Here is a 14,511-nt window from a genome sequence, read left to right as displayed (position 1 = left end):
TTTTCCTGGTAAAAGAGATCCATTTCATGACTGCCCCTAATTAGTGGCATATTTAGGAAAACTAGCATAAACATGGACACTGGACTTGTTTCCCCCAACAGGTGAACCACCTCTGGTTGCAACAGGCAACAGCCTAATTCTTTGATCACAGTTTCAGAATTAGTGTCCGAACCAACCTCAGAACCATCTATAGCAGAGGTGTCCACACTTTTTTGGCTTGCGAGCTACTTCAAAAATTACTGATTGAAAATGATGTACCAGGTAGAATCTACCTACAGACACAAACCACATCTGCAGCACATTCATCTCACTTAGGTGGGTGGTATGGGATCTACCCAGAAGTCCTTTGAGATCTACCCATAGATCACTATCACCAATGGGCACCCCTGATCTATAGTAACCACACTTGGCTGTAATTTTAGACAAGGTTACTAAAAGATACCCCAATGCCCCCCAAATACAGACCCCTATAAACAATAGGGTGCCCTCCAACAAAACTCTGATGGACCTGAGGGGCTAGATAACAAGTGTAGCCCCCAAACCCCATTCATAACAGCGCAGCCACCATGACAAGTATGGGCAGAGCAATATCTGATATGGAGACAGGTACACTGTATAAGAAGGAGGGAGGATTAGTTGTTGGGACCCCCAAACAGCAGGGCGATTCACCCAGTAGTTACATCTCCTTCTGCCAACTCTTCTCTGATGTCATAGCTAAGTACCGGTAATATAAATCTTTTTTTCATTTCTGTTTAAATTAAAAATACAATGCTTGTTTCTAAACGTCTGGTCACATGACTGTTCATTCTCCTCTCTCGTGGGTCCGGGCATCTATATCATAAGAGGATTTGGTGCAGCCGCCACATGGCACACTGTCCCACTTCCATGTCTGTCCCACAGACCAAGTAACTATCAGAGATGCTAAAAACAAACTAAAATAGAGCATCTGGCAACAGAAATATGGAATGTCCCCTTCCCATACACCCGGCACACAACAAATGAAGGTGAATCTGCACCTAGGAGTGGCGTTTATCGGTGCCTTTTAAAGAGACACTGAAGCGAAAAAAAATATATGATATAGTGAATTGGTTGTGTACTATGAATAATTACTAGAAGATTAGCAGCAAAGAAAATATTCTCATACTTTTATTTTCAGGTATACAGTGTTTTTTCTAACATTGCATTATTCTATAATATGTGCAGATTACACAACACTCAGCATTCAAAATGAGTCTTTCAGAGCAGTCTGTGAACTAATGACCTCTCCTCTGGCAGAGGAAAAGTAAACAGTTCACTTACAGTTGAGATAATAAAAGTCAGATAACAGCCCTCTCCACGACTAACTTAGTCGGAGAGCTTAAAGGGAAGGTTCAGGGACGCTGTGAAAAAAACAAAAATCCAAATCCACTTACCTGGAGCTTGCTCCAGCCCGTGGCAGGCAGGAGGTGCCCTCGTCGCGGCTCCACAGGCTCCGGGTCTCCTCCGGTTGCGCGCCCGACCTGGCCAGGCCGGCTGCCAGGTCGGGCTCTTCTGCGCTCCAATGTGCGGCTCACTGGTGCGCGCTGACGTCATCGGACGTCCTCCGGGCTGTTCTGCGCAGGCTGACCTGGGAGCCGGCCTGGCCAGGTCGGGCGCGCCACCGGAGGAGACCGGGAGCCTGCGGAGCCGCGACGAGGGCACCTCCTGCCTGCCACGGGCTGGAGGAAGCCCCAGGTAAGTGGATTTGGATTTTTATTTTTTTCACAGCATCCCTGAACCTTCCCTTTAATGGCTTGTTTGCATAGAGATAACAACTGGAGTTTCTCAACTCCTCCTGTACTGGAAACAATTAGACGGATGTATCTGATCTTAATGTTTTATTTCTTAGCTGTACTACACATACAAATCATAATATCATCATTTTTTTTCACTTCAGTGTCTCTTTAAATGATTATCTCCATCAGAATGTAGAGACATTTAGATAACTTTTGTGGCAGAAGGAGAAGCAGAAAAGGATAAAATGGAGCTGACGCCATAACTGTGAATTTCTTTATGAAAACACAAATTATATTATAGCACTTCGCCCATCTGGTAAAGAAATGCAGGTAATCATGCACATGACAAAAAAGTGACTCATAGAAAGTGTGGGTTAAGAAGAAAGTTAGCCCATAAGTCCTCTAGTGGTCGGAGATATGTTTTCGTGACCAGAGGTCACTTTGTCAGAGCCCATCAGGCAGGGTAAGTCAAGGGCAAAAACATTTCTGGATAGTATATGACTATTATTATTATTATTATTATTATTTCGTATTTATATAGCCACAGACATCTTCCACAGCGCTGTACAGAGTATAGATCACTAACTGTCCCTCAGAGGGGCTCACAATCTAATCCCTACCATGGTCATATGTCTAAGTATGTAGTGTATGTATTGTAGTCTAAGGCCAGTTTAGGGGGAAGCCAACTAACTTATCTGTATGTTTTTGGGATGTGGGAGGAAACCAGAGTGCCCGGAGGAAACCCACCAGACACAGGAAAACATACAATCTCTGTGCAGATAGTGCCCTGGCTGGGATTTGAACTGGGGAGGGGACCCACTGCTGCAAGATGAGAGTGCTAATCACTACGCCACTGTGCTGCCCTATACACAGTACAAAAAAAGCAGGGCTGTGGAGTCGAAGTCGAGGAGAAATTTAGGGTACCCGGAGGAGGAGTTGGGAGTCGGTGGTTTGATAAACTGAGGAGTCGGGAGTCAGAGTCGGATGATTTTTGTAAATCCACAACCCTGGTAAGTATTAGACTAAGGAGTCAGAGTCGCGAAGTCGGAGCCATTTTGGGTACCCGAAGTCGGAGTCGGTAGTTTCATAAAGGGAGGAGTCGGATTATTTTTGTGCCGACTCCACAGCCCAGGAAAAAAGTATATGCAGCCTTATTGGGGATAAAAGAATTTCATCTGTTTTACTCACTGGAAGACCCTTGATCATTGAATATAAAAGTTAGGCCTTTGTTGTCAGTATGGACCAAGTTCCATCCTGACCTGCGCATTCCTAAAGCCATCTCCACTGTGATGTGCATATATAGAGCTAAAATATTTATAATCACTTTGTCAGCAGCAAACTCTTTTTGGCTTGTTGTAAAGCTTCTCTCCATGGGTTGCCCCACAAGTACCGGTAACCGGTCCAGCCTACGTTTGCCCTATCATTTTTTGACTCTGCTGTTGTGTGCAAACCTGTGCACTAAAACTGACAGAAACAATTGTAAACTTTACTTATCACCATGGTTTACAATGTACTTCATCACTGCAAGGATAGTGATCAACTGAGCAGCCAATAGAGACTATGAGAGGCTAAAGGAGTCTTCACGATCTACCAATGGGATGTAAAACCTTGTTTTTGGTGAAGACAGAGACAGGTTTACTTTAAAGCCAAAGAACACTGCCAAACTCACAAAAGTAATGGCCTTTAAAATACGGTTTTACTTTTTAAAATGACATCAATATGCAGTTACTGCTCATAAAAGAAAGAATTTGCTTATCATTTCCTGCTGACCACTTTCTTGGTGCGCTGACTCAATAACCTATTCCCAGTGATTTGGAATGATTATCCTTAATATCTCTGTGACTACAGAAAAGGGCTCTCAATTATGCAGGTTTTACTTCCCAGTTAAGAGCTAGGATTGCGGACCATAGGAGATCTGAAAAATGTTAGTAGTCATACTCAGTATAGGCATCACTGCAGACCCTTTTCTCTTATGTGGTTGCATGAGGTTGTGACTTGAATCAAGACACTGTTACTGCCTGTTTACTTCACACTGGCATGGGTGGAGCAGTGAGTCTGTCTGTTAAAGTGGACCTGAACTCAGAACTTCCTCTCTGCTCTAAAAGATAAGCAACATCATAATAATATTTAAAGAAAAACATTTCTTTGTTACAGCTGACACAAACCCTGTGACAAAGCAACAGTGTGTCTACTTCCTGCCTTCATAAAAGCAGACACAGGGTTAACATTCTGTGTTTACAAATTAGCTGCTCTGCTGAGGCAGCCAGTTGACACAGCTGAGAGATACAATTACAACTTGTGATTAGGCACAGATGAGGGGGAATTAGACAGGCTAAACTCTCTAAATACATACAGGGTGCATTTCTCTGTTTGCCTTCTGTCCTGTGCAAGCGTTCAAGTCCATTTTTGTGCATCCATATTTATTCAACCACATCCTCCAGACAGATTTTGTATATACTATCCAGTGAGTCAGATGCCACGCCCCCAATCCTTTCCATTATATTAAATAAAAAATGCACTACTTTTTTCAAATTAATATAGAGAGATTGGGTCTAGTGTAAAACCTGAATGTGAGTGACTCCTCTACGACATACCTTTACTTTGGGGGTGGATGTTTCAACCCTTCAGCAGAAGCAGTAACTCTCGGACTCCACAATACAGGATTTAAACCAATCACATCACAGTTTGAATTTCATTGCCCAGAACTAGTAGCCCAAAGGGAGTCAGAGATGGGCTTCTGCTGATGTAGTGGTAAGCTTACTATTCCAATTGGTAAAACCAGTCATAAAAGTCTCTTGAAAGAGAACCTGTCATTTAAACACATAAGGAGGTGCAATTCTGTGATATGAATGAAAAACTCAGCACACGTATTTATTTATTTAGAGAATTGTTGCAATTTGCAGCAGATAAGTGTTTTGCCCACCAAAGGTGAGCCAGAGATGTCATGCCAACAATGAAATGGTGATCTTCAGAAATATGCACATACAAAAGACTCCTGTGCTAATAACAGACTATTTAGATATGATCTGGCAATTCAGTCTGTGTAGATACTGTTTTGCCACATTAAGCTACAAAATAAACACCATCTAAGATGGCTACCCCTAGCACAGGCAAGAAGAGATGAATGAGTTATGGGCAGCTGCACCATTCCATGGGGAAATACACTCCATGGGAACCAATACATACAACAAGCATGGAAATATAATAAAAAAAACAAGAACAAAAAGTCTTTCAGTAGAAAGGGAAAGAGAGATTACAAAACGCCATTGAAACCATACAGACTATAAGCAGGGCGCAGGGAGTGGGGGGGGGGGGGGGGGTCGCACTTAATATAAAACTAGATTGCCTTACAAATGCATAAAATATTACACTACATACAGTTCACATAGGTGCTATAACTTATACATTATACAGAGAAAAGAGTAACCAGTAGTGATGAATAGAATCCATCTCTTAGCAGCTTAGCAGGAGTGATAAATCAGATTTCTGGTGGCCCTGGGTTACTACATACCATCGTCCAAGCCAAATCTGCAAGAATATATTACAGCAAAATAAGCATCAACAGAGTAATAGATATGACACCAGGTGCTGTACAATAGGAGTAAAAACAAGGACCACCAAGAGCCCCAATAGTGTAATATGTACTGGTAAATGGTTACTAGATAGAGTAAATATTAATACTCACAAACCAGGGTTACCATTAGGCAACCACTGTAAAGGCAGGTGGGGAGATTTTCCTGACCCCACACAGGAATAAGAAGTCGCTCTCTGTAGATGAGAAAAAAGGGATTCAACCCTCCACCCAGGGTGGACTCAATATTATGCAGAACAGAGGCGCCAAAAGGATAAAAAAGAAGCTAAATGAGCTTAAAAACCAAATTCTTGGTAAATAGAGGAGGTAGTGCTGGACTTACCTCCTCCAAGTAGACACACAGGGACTGTAGTAAAGACAGTCAATATATTTTATTAATATGCAACGCATTTCGCAGGTTTGATCCCGCTTAATCAGGCAATAACAATGGAGCAATACATATGTGGTCAGTAGAAGAGCCAGGCACCCCGGCTCTTCTACTGACCACATATGCTATTGCTCCGTTGTTATTGCCTGATGAAGCGGTATCAAACCTGCGAAATGCGTTGCATATTTGGAGTTTATAAATAAAATATATTGACTGTCTTTACTACAGTCGTGTATCTACTTGGAGGAGGTAAGTCCACCACTACCTCCTCTATTTACCAAGAATTTGGTTTTTAAGCTCATTTAGCTTCCTTTTATCATTTTGGCGCCTCTGTTCTCCTGTACAATACGAAGAAAGACAGGCAGATAGTGTAAATCACTGCAAAAGAGGAATGACACACACCAATGGAATTGCGGGATGCAGCACAGCAATATCTGACTAATGCAGCTACAGAAGTGTACATAGTACAATATGATTTTATCTAGAGTGTTACATTTTACCTGCACTGCTAAAGTGGTCATAACATTTCAGAGGATGACAAGCATGAGACGTTTGGCTCAGGTACAGCGTATCAATAAGGGTGCTGTAACTCTAGGCACAGGAAGACATACACAGTGACAGATGATAACTTAAAGATAATTGATTCAAACTCCTACAATGCATTTTGTAAATTGTAGCATAGGTGGTTACAATAGCACAGCAAGAAAACAATGATGTTGGCATTACCAATCCTACCTGGGCATACTAAGACTTGTAGTTTTACAAATACTCCACATTATCAGGGCTGCATGTATGACACAAGTCAGCTAAGGGCACAAATAACTCCAATGTGATCTCTATTGATTTCAACATTCAGTTTTGAGATGTCACAGATTAAGAGTTCTATCTCAGCTTCCAAAAAAATAATTGGAATTATTTTTGGTTAATCAGTGGGTTGGAAAACAGGAAGTAACTGCTATGTAATGAAGAATGGACAGGCTTAAGCCCACTAATTGTACCAAAACCAGCAGGGTTCCTCCAAAGAGAGAAGACATTACCTGGGTCTTGTAAAACTGGTGTTTTTCTTTTTGCAGCACACCACCATTTTATTGCTTTTTTTAAAGGGCAGGCTCAGCTTTGGTTAGTTTGAAACATTTAAAATAATTATTAATCAGGCCAAAATATTTTACAGCAGCACTGATTTTAAGAATAGCAACGACTGATTCTAAAAGGTATCTGCGTATTGTAATTCCAGCCTCATTCCTGCTATATTATGGGTGACACCCCCTTCTACATGTATTATTGTTCTCCATATTGTAAGAACTGTCCAGGGTGCCTAATAGAGTAAAACACCGTATACACGCTTGGTGACCGTCGCTATAAAACGAGTTTTCCCCAATGGGTGGCGACAAACAAATGACGGCGGAGCGCGGTTGAATTCAGCAACGGTCTGCCAATTGGGTTGTTAACGGAAGCGCAAATACGAGGATCCGGAAGTACGTAATTAATTAGCTACATGAAAGTAGTTTGAAGGGAGATATCGTTTATCATTCGATACGAACAACTAACATCGATTATTGTCTGAACCAATCCACCAGGACACATCGGTAAAACGTAATTCGCTCTTTTATCATCGTTATTCCTCATCCGTTCCGGACGATGGCGGTCGAGCGTGTGTATGGATCTTTAAACAATGGTCACATATCAGAAAGATGATAAATGATAGCACAGCTTTCTCCCCCAGTACATAGATGATATGATCTCTGCAGCACAAAGAGCATTAGAGGGGTGCCAGATCTCCCCCCTTCCATAGAGGAGTGAAGCTGCCCAGCACCAGGGGAGAGTATATGCAGCATGAAGCATCAGTAAGCTAGTTACCTGTGCTGGATGGAGATGGAGGTGGCCCCGGGGACTGCAGGTGCTGTGCTAGATGAAGACTTCAGTGACAAGCTCCCATTCTCAGGTTTGATGGGCACCAGGATTCCCCGTAGATATATTGGTGAGAGCTGTACCGCCCCATACGCTGCGGATTGGCTGCAAGCAAACGTGATCTCGGCATGCCACGCTAGGCACGCCCCCCGGGCACGGTGCCATTGGCCGCACACCGTTAGAGGCTCCGCCCACTTTAAGAGAAAGCCCAGCTGAGCTCAGCTTCCCCAGCGAGAGTGACTGAGAAAAACAAGTGCAGGGGGGCGGCGGGGAGCGGTGTGCTGGAGGGGCAGCGGGGTGGCACGGAAGAGAGGAGGGTGACGCGGGGCACAGAGCTGCTGGCACATGATGTGGGGCGCCCTGCATGCAGAACAATAGCCGGGTTATCATAACATATGACGTAAGCAGGAGGGGGGTGACAGGTGTTCCCCTCTGAGGAGCTGAGAGTTTTAATAAATAACACTCTTTTTGTTGTCATGCTTTGTGGCAGGCACATTGCGAGAGGTTATGAGTGTTATCAACTCATCCCTTTAATTACTAGTAACAAGTGATTTATACACGTCTTGTAGCTAGTTAGATGTAGGCAGTGGCGTAGCTACTGAGCTGTGGGCCCCGATGCAAGTTTTACATTGGGGCCCCTCAAGCACTCTACATAACAATTGGTACGGCGCACCAAAACCTGCCAATGGCAACGACAGTGTCAGAGGTGCAAGAAGGGGATGGGGATCAGTTTGTTAATGATTTCAACTATTCAAAGTATAGTAGTGATTATTATTAGCACAGGACCAATAGAGAGCATATACTGTAGTAAGAGGGAGGGCCCTTCGGGCCCCGATGCGGTGGCTACCTCTGCACCCCCTATTGCTACGCCCCTGGATGTAGGTGTGAGGCACTGGTTATCAGGGCTGAGGGCACAGTATAGGAGGGGGCGCACAATTCATTCAGCTGTCATTCCTAATTGTGTTTGAAGCAGAAAGAAATAAGAAAAGGAGATACATGGTAGTGACTACAAGCCAGATAACTAGAGATTAAGGTGTTGGGGGCCCTGGGGTGCCTCTTAGTCTAATAGCAATCAGTGTGCGACGCTGGGGTGGAGGGATGGAGGGCCGCACTTTGGTGTCTCAGCCTTGGGTGCTGGAGGACCTTGTCCCGGCTCTGCTGGTTATGTGCAAGTGGCCCCAGAACCTGCATAACTTGTCGGTATGTGAAGAGATGGTTCAGCAACCCTGGACATCATAAGGTTGTTGTAAACCATATTTAGCCCGTTACTGTTTATTAAATATAAATGTTCATATCAGCTAATCTGAGCTGCTTAACCCTTCCTTAGGGCCCGTTTCCATTAGACACAGTGCCGCATCGCGGGTGTCCTGAAACACATACACAGCAATGGATTAGTTTCCATTGCGTGCATGTTGAGCGGAGCGACCTGAGAATCTGCAGCATGCTGCAGATTCTCGCACGGCCGCATTTGCCCGCAGCCGCGTCCCCAACTCATCAGTTCACTTCCGCATCGGGAGATGCGGAAGGGACGCTGGCACCAGCGGAAGTGATGCGATGCGGCTAGGTAGCCGTATTCGCATCACAGAATTGATGGAAAAGGGCCCTTACTGATCCTGTGCCTGACGGCATTTTCCTGCTCAGCACCGATGTTGGGCGTTGTTGCAGGATCTAGTCCGAAACGGCATCAGCACCTTTTGATCACCGCCGGCCCCACGCTCTCTCACTGTGCCACATAATATAACTATTATGTGGGCACATATAGGCTTTTTTTCTGGGGGCACTCTAGCTGTATATATTCCAGCACATTGTCAGGCTATTTGGGCTTTGATCCCCTTCAAGCATCATGCTGGGCCACTAAATTACATTGGCACGTGTGCAGTGGGTGTGGAGCTACAGCACGGGGTAGAGTAAGAGACCCTACCAGATCCCTGCCATTCAGCACCCAGTGACCACCACACACGCACACACTCAGCACCCAGCTATCACCCACATCCACTACACAGCAAGGGGAAAAAAGTGCTGGGGGGATGTGGGTGATCGGAAAGCAATGCATTAGAAAGGTTTAAAGGACACCTAAAGTGAGAGGGATAGGGAGGCTGCCATATTTATTTTCTTGTAAACAATACCAGATACCTGTTGATCTTTCTGGCTTCAGTAATATCTGAATCCCACACCTGAAACAAGCATGTGATTGATCCAGTCAGACTTCAGTCAGCAACATCTGACCTGCATGCTTTTCATTGTCCATGGTTAAAAGTATAACAGGCAGAGGATCAGCTGTACAGCCAGGCAAAACAAAACAAAATCAATATGTCAGCCTGTGTATCCCTCTCACTTCAGGTGTGCTTTGAAAAGAGGAGAGAATGTACATACACGGTGGGCAATACTATAAGGTGTGTGACTATACTTGGGTACTTGGGTACTTAGGATACATTGGCCCATATGCTACTCACTTTTTCTCCTGAGTTTTCTCTTAGGTGATAATTTTACTTCTTTTTAAAATAACTTATCAAGCAAATGAAAAAGTAACAAAAAGTGAGTGAAAAAGTACTATCAAAATTATTTTGAGTATTTTATCGCTTTCTGGTGGCTTAAAATGTATTTTATTGACACTTCTGTGAACCAGGACACAGCATGCAAGATCTCAAAGTACTTATTCTTAAGGGTAACTTCAAAAATGAACAAGCAAGAAAGATTTCTGAGTACAAATTTATGAAAATGTTCAAGACATTAACAGAAGGTTTAAATTGTGGAATGGGATTCATGACTCCTTATGTAACATGATTGACTTGGCTGCACTATCTTCAGAAACCTGCTAGATTTCATGTTTGCTTGCATAAGCTCACTGGCTTCAGCCTGCTGATCACCTGACATCTAACTGCTAAACAGCAACCAGTACAACTGCCATCATCATGTTTGCTATTTCCCTGCATCAGTGTTTTACTACAGCTAACATCTAGAAATATGCCTGAAGAAGGGGACTAGATCCCAGAAAGCTTGCATTATTTAACTTTATCAGTTAGCCATTAAAAGGTATTACTTTTACAAGACTTTGTTTTTTTCTACCTACACATATTGACACGCTTAAAAATATCGGCGCTAGTGTACTTTAGGGGACCCACCGCAAATCCCCATAGAGGATTTGAGCTGTGCTGAAAACGGAAAGAATTGCCGCTTTCAGCTCGTTGAAAACACCACAAGTCATATATCTTTGTTAAGCTTAGACTCTGCTCTAACGAATGATGTCACTTTCGGTGAGCAAAAGTTGAAACTGACCGCGTACGAGATGCCGATCCGCCGCGATCGAAGCTCCGTCGGCCATCTTAGTTTTGTGCTTCTGATATTTTTCTCCCTCCTCATTGGAAGGATTGTTAGCTGGGGGCGTGGCAGAATTTTTTTTTTTTTTGAAGCCGGAGAATTGGTGAGTCACGTATGATAGTTCCCCGGGCATACCCAGCCAACAACAGAATCATCATCAGCCGTGACCCTTCCCTGGGCCAGGACACCACGGGATCCGGCAGGCCAGGAGGGCACCCCTGCCATCCAGCAACATGGTGTCATGGATCATCTCAAAGTCCGTGGTGTAAGTTGTCCTCACTGATAGCTGCCAGCTGCTGGGGTGGTGAAGGATTAACCCCACCGGTGTTTACACACAACCCGTACGGCGCCTCCTACGCGGTGAGCTTCAGCGTTTGCTCACCGACTGTGGCATCATTCGTTAGAGCAGAGTCTAAGCTTTACAAAGATATATGACTTGTGGTGTTTTCAACAAGCTGAAAGCAGAAATTCTTTCCGTTTTCAGCACAGCTTAAATCCTCTATGGGGATTTGCGGTGGGTCCCCTAAAGTAGACTAGCGCCAAAATATCACCTAGGAGAAAATTCAAGAGAAAAAGTTAATTGTATAGGGGCCCTTGTTTGTTACTTTTCCCCTTTTATTCACCAAATCGTATCATATCCCCTTAAAGAGACACTGAAGCAAAAGAAAAAATGATGATATAATGATTTGTATGTGTAGTACAGCTAAGAATTAAAGCATTAGGAGCAGAGACATACGTCTAACATTTGTTTCCAGTACAGGAAGAGTTAAGAAACTCCAGTTGTTATCTATGCAAATAGCTATTGAGTTCTATGACTTTTAAAGTTGCAGAGAGCTCTGACTTCTGATTAGGTTATCTCAGCTGTATTGTGTTTTTCTTTTGCAGAGAATAGGTCAGGACAGGTCAAAAGTTCACTGTCTATGAAAAAGGTGAAGTTCCAAATGCTCCAAGAAAGTATCAAAATCTTTATTAAATACAGGTCACACAGCTTAAAAAGTTCACTAACATGTTTCGGACACAAGTGGGCCATATTTATCAAAGCATTACCGACAGTTTTTTCTTCTATAACTGTTCTAACCAGCAGAAGAACAGTTCTGCATGATAGTAAGAAACTTCCCAAAGCCTAAGTAATAGCAGCAGTTTAGCGTGGATATCTAGAGCTACACTACAGTTAAGAAAAGTGCAAATCCATTCCTTAACTGCTGCAGATTAAGAAGTGCTCATTAGCAGTTCTACAGTGTAGGCTAGATGTGATTTGTGAAGGGCTCCTCCCCCTCACTCAGAACTTGCTGACAGCAGGTGTGTTGGTTACCTCAGCAACAGCAATTCCCCTCGCACACTGCACTGTCTGAGAGACCTTCCTAGCTCCTTCTATTCCTTACAGTTTAAGAAGGAATCTGCACTATCTAGTGATTTCTTAGGATGTCTGAAACAGTTCTGCACTAGATAACTTTACTTGATAGATCTGGCCCAGTGGTCCTTAGTCATAGCTATGACAGTTGAGGTATGAGTCACCTGGTTCCAGATCTGCTCCTAAATGTCAAGGTTGAGCGGACATCACATTGACGTTCTTGCTCAAAAGTTAACTGCGTGTTCTATAAAAACATTTAGAATGCTGAGTAATGTGAAAATTGCACATATTAGAGAATGATGCAATATTATAAAAAAAAAAAGCTGTATAGCTGAAAATAAAAATATGAGGATATTTTTTTTGCTACCAATGTTCCAGTAATCACCCCTACTGCACAACTAATTTATGATATCATATTTTTTTTCCGATTCAGTGTCTCTTTAACAAAAGCCCCTTCTTTAACTTGACACCCCCCCCCCCCCCCCCACACACACACACACACACAAACCTCCCATCTGCCCCTTTAACTCTGCTACTCACCTTTCATCTACTTCTCCCCCAGAGTCAGATGGGGCCAATATGGTAATATATAAAGCTTTGGACGCTGCCCAGGTTGTCTCCATGAGGAGTTACACTTGTGACAGATAAACTCCACTAGGTACCACCATTGGTTGTGTTATAGCCAAGCGCTGGTCCCCAAACCAATAAAGATGTAACAAAGTGCTTTGGCTTACAGAAATCACAGGTGCTGGTTTCTAAGAACAAAAGTCCAAATTATGACTGTATAAGGTACTCCAATCCAACTGAGATTTCCACCCTTTGTTTATCTGAAAGGCTTGGTGTAGTCACTGCCTTGTATAGCTGTCTACTGCCATAGAGGTTACAGGCTCAACCAAAGGTTAAGAAGAGCCGGCACACCACTGGCTGCAAAGATTCTTATATTTCAGAACAGAAGCACTACAGATGTTACGGACACGCAGGTCCTTCATCAGGTTATGTACTCTTCTTAACCTCTTTGGTTGTATCCAGGACTGTGTGAGCAATCCGGTCGAGGCCTGGCACCAGCGAATCCCAGGACACAGTACACCTGGGCAACTGCTTCCTTGGAGTTTTGCATTGGTGTAGGTTGCAGGCTCAGCCTGTGCATAGTGGTTGCAGCTTCCACCTCTATCAATATTTTTCTTTAAGCAGGCTGGGTAGGAGAGAACAATTACATTCTAGGTAAAGTTTTGATTGATAACTTCCGAAGTCCCATATCCCTTGCAAGAGAAAAAAAAAAAAACAACAACAGTCACTTGGAAAATGTTTTGGGAAAGCACAGTGTACTTTCCTCCGAGGGTGTATAGACAGGCACAGGCTTAAAAGGGCGTAAACCAAAGCGATTGTATAAGTTGTTTTAACGTGTTTGACCTCCCCTCCAACGTCACAATTGGACCGCATTCTATGAAAGACACCCATAGATTTAAGATTGTTGTTTGCTCTTGTCAAAACCGCCCACGCAAGCTCACCTCATTCCGCAAATAGACATGTTCACTACTGCTGTCTTCTCTGCAATAAAAATTCTGCATTCATAAAATACAGTGCACAGTATGTGATGGCTGAAAAATAAGATTTTCAGTAGAGCCCATATTGTTATGTATTGTTTATGTCATTTACATAAATTTAAAAAAATGGTAATTCATTCCATGAAGAATACAACTCAAACCTGAAAATAGGAAACATTTGTTCATTGGAGAGATAAATATGATACTTGTTTACATAATATTGTTGAACTAGTAGACCCAGCCCGTTTAAAAACGGGCTCTAGGTCTACGGCCGCTGCCAGTGCGCATGCGCACGCACGCTGCGCACGCAACCGCCGTGTGCCGAGCGCGCGACTGCACCCACTAACCTTGCTCGCTCTCCCGCACCCGCTCACCTCGCTCCACCCGCATTTTCGCTTCCAGGAAGTATAAGGAGGACGGGAAACTTTTTTTTTTCTTCAGAAAGATTGCGGCTTCCTCAAACAAGCCGTTGGTCTTTCTACCAGGGACTTAGTTCCCATTCATTGATCTACAGGCTAACAGGGGGTGGCACGGGAGCGGACGGGCATGCGCACAATCGCGCATGGGAGCGTGCAGCAGCACAGCAGCAGCCTTTTTGGACGTGACAGTGTTAGGCATCACAAAGGGGTGTAAGCATGAGTATGGGAGCCAGGTAAGTCTATGATAAAATATCTGTA

At 43.6% G+C, this 14,511-nt stretch overlaps 1 protein-coding gene across 1 annotated transcript in view; it reads right to left on the bottom strand.

Moving 5' to 3' along the window:
- The window catches only part of GLUL (glutamate-ammonia ligase), a 31,357-nt gene extending 23,676 nt beyond the window's left edge, over positions 1 to 7,681 (bottom strand). The window contains exon 1 of the mRNA XM_068239698.1: positions 7,571 to 7,681. The gene's annotated coding sequence lies outside the window, so the exon portion shown is untranslated. The remainder of the gene's footprint in view (positions 1 to 7,570) is intronic.
- Positions 7,682 to 14,511: the final 6,830 nt, after the last annotated feature.

This window comes from Hyperolius riggenbachi, chromosome 6 (assembly GCF_040937935.1).
Source record: "Hyperolius riggenbachi isolate aHypRig1 chromosome 6, aHypRig1.pri, whole genome shotgun sequence".
Classification (NCBI taxonomy): Eukaryota; Metazoa; Chordata; class Amphibia; order Anura; family Hyperoliidae; genus Hyperolius; species Hyperolius riggenbachi.
The sequence above is the reverse complement of the archived record's forward strand: the minus strand, read 5'-3'. Positions and strand labels throughout refer to the sequence as shown.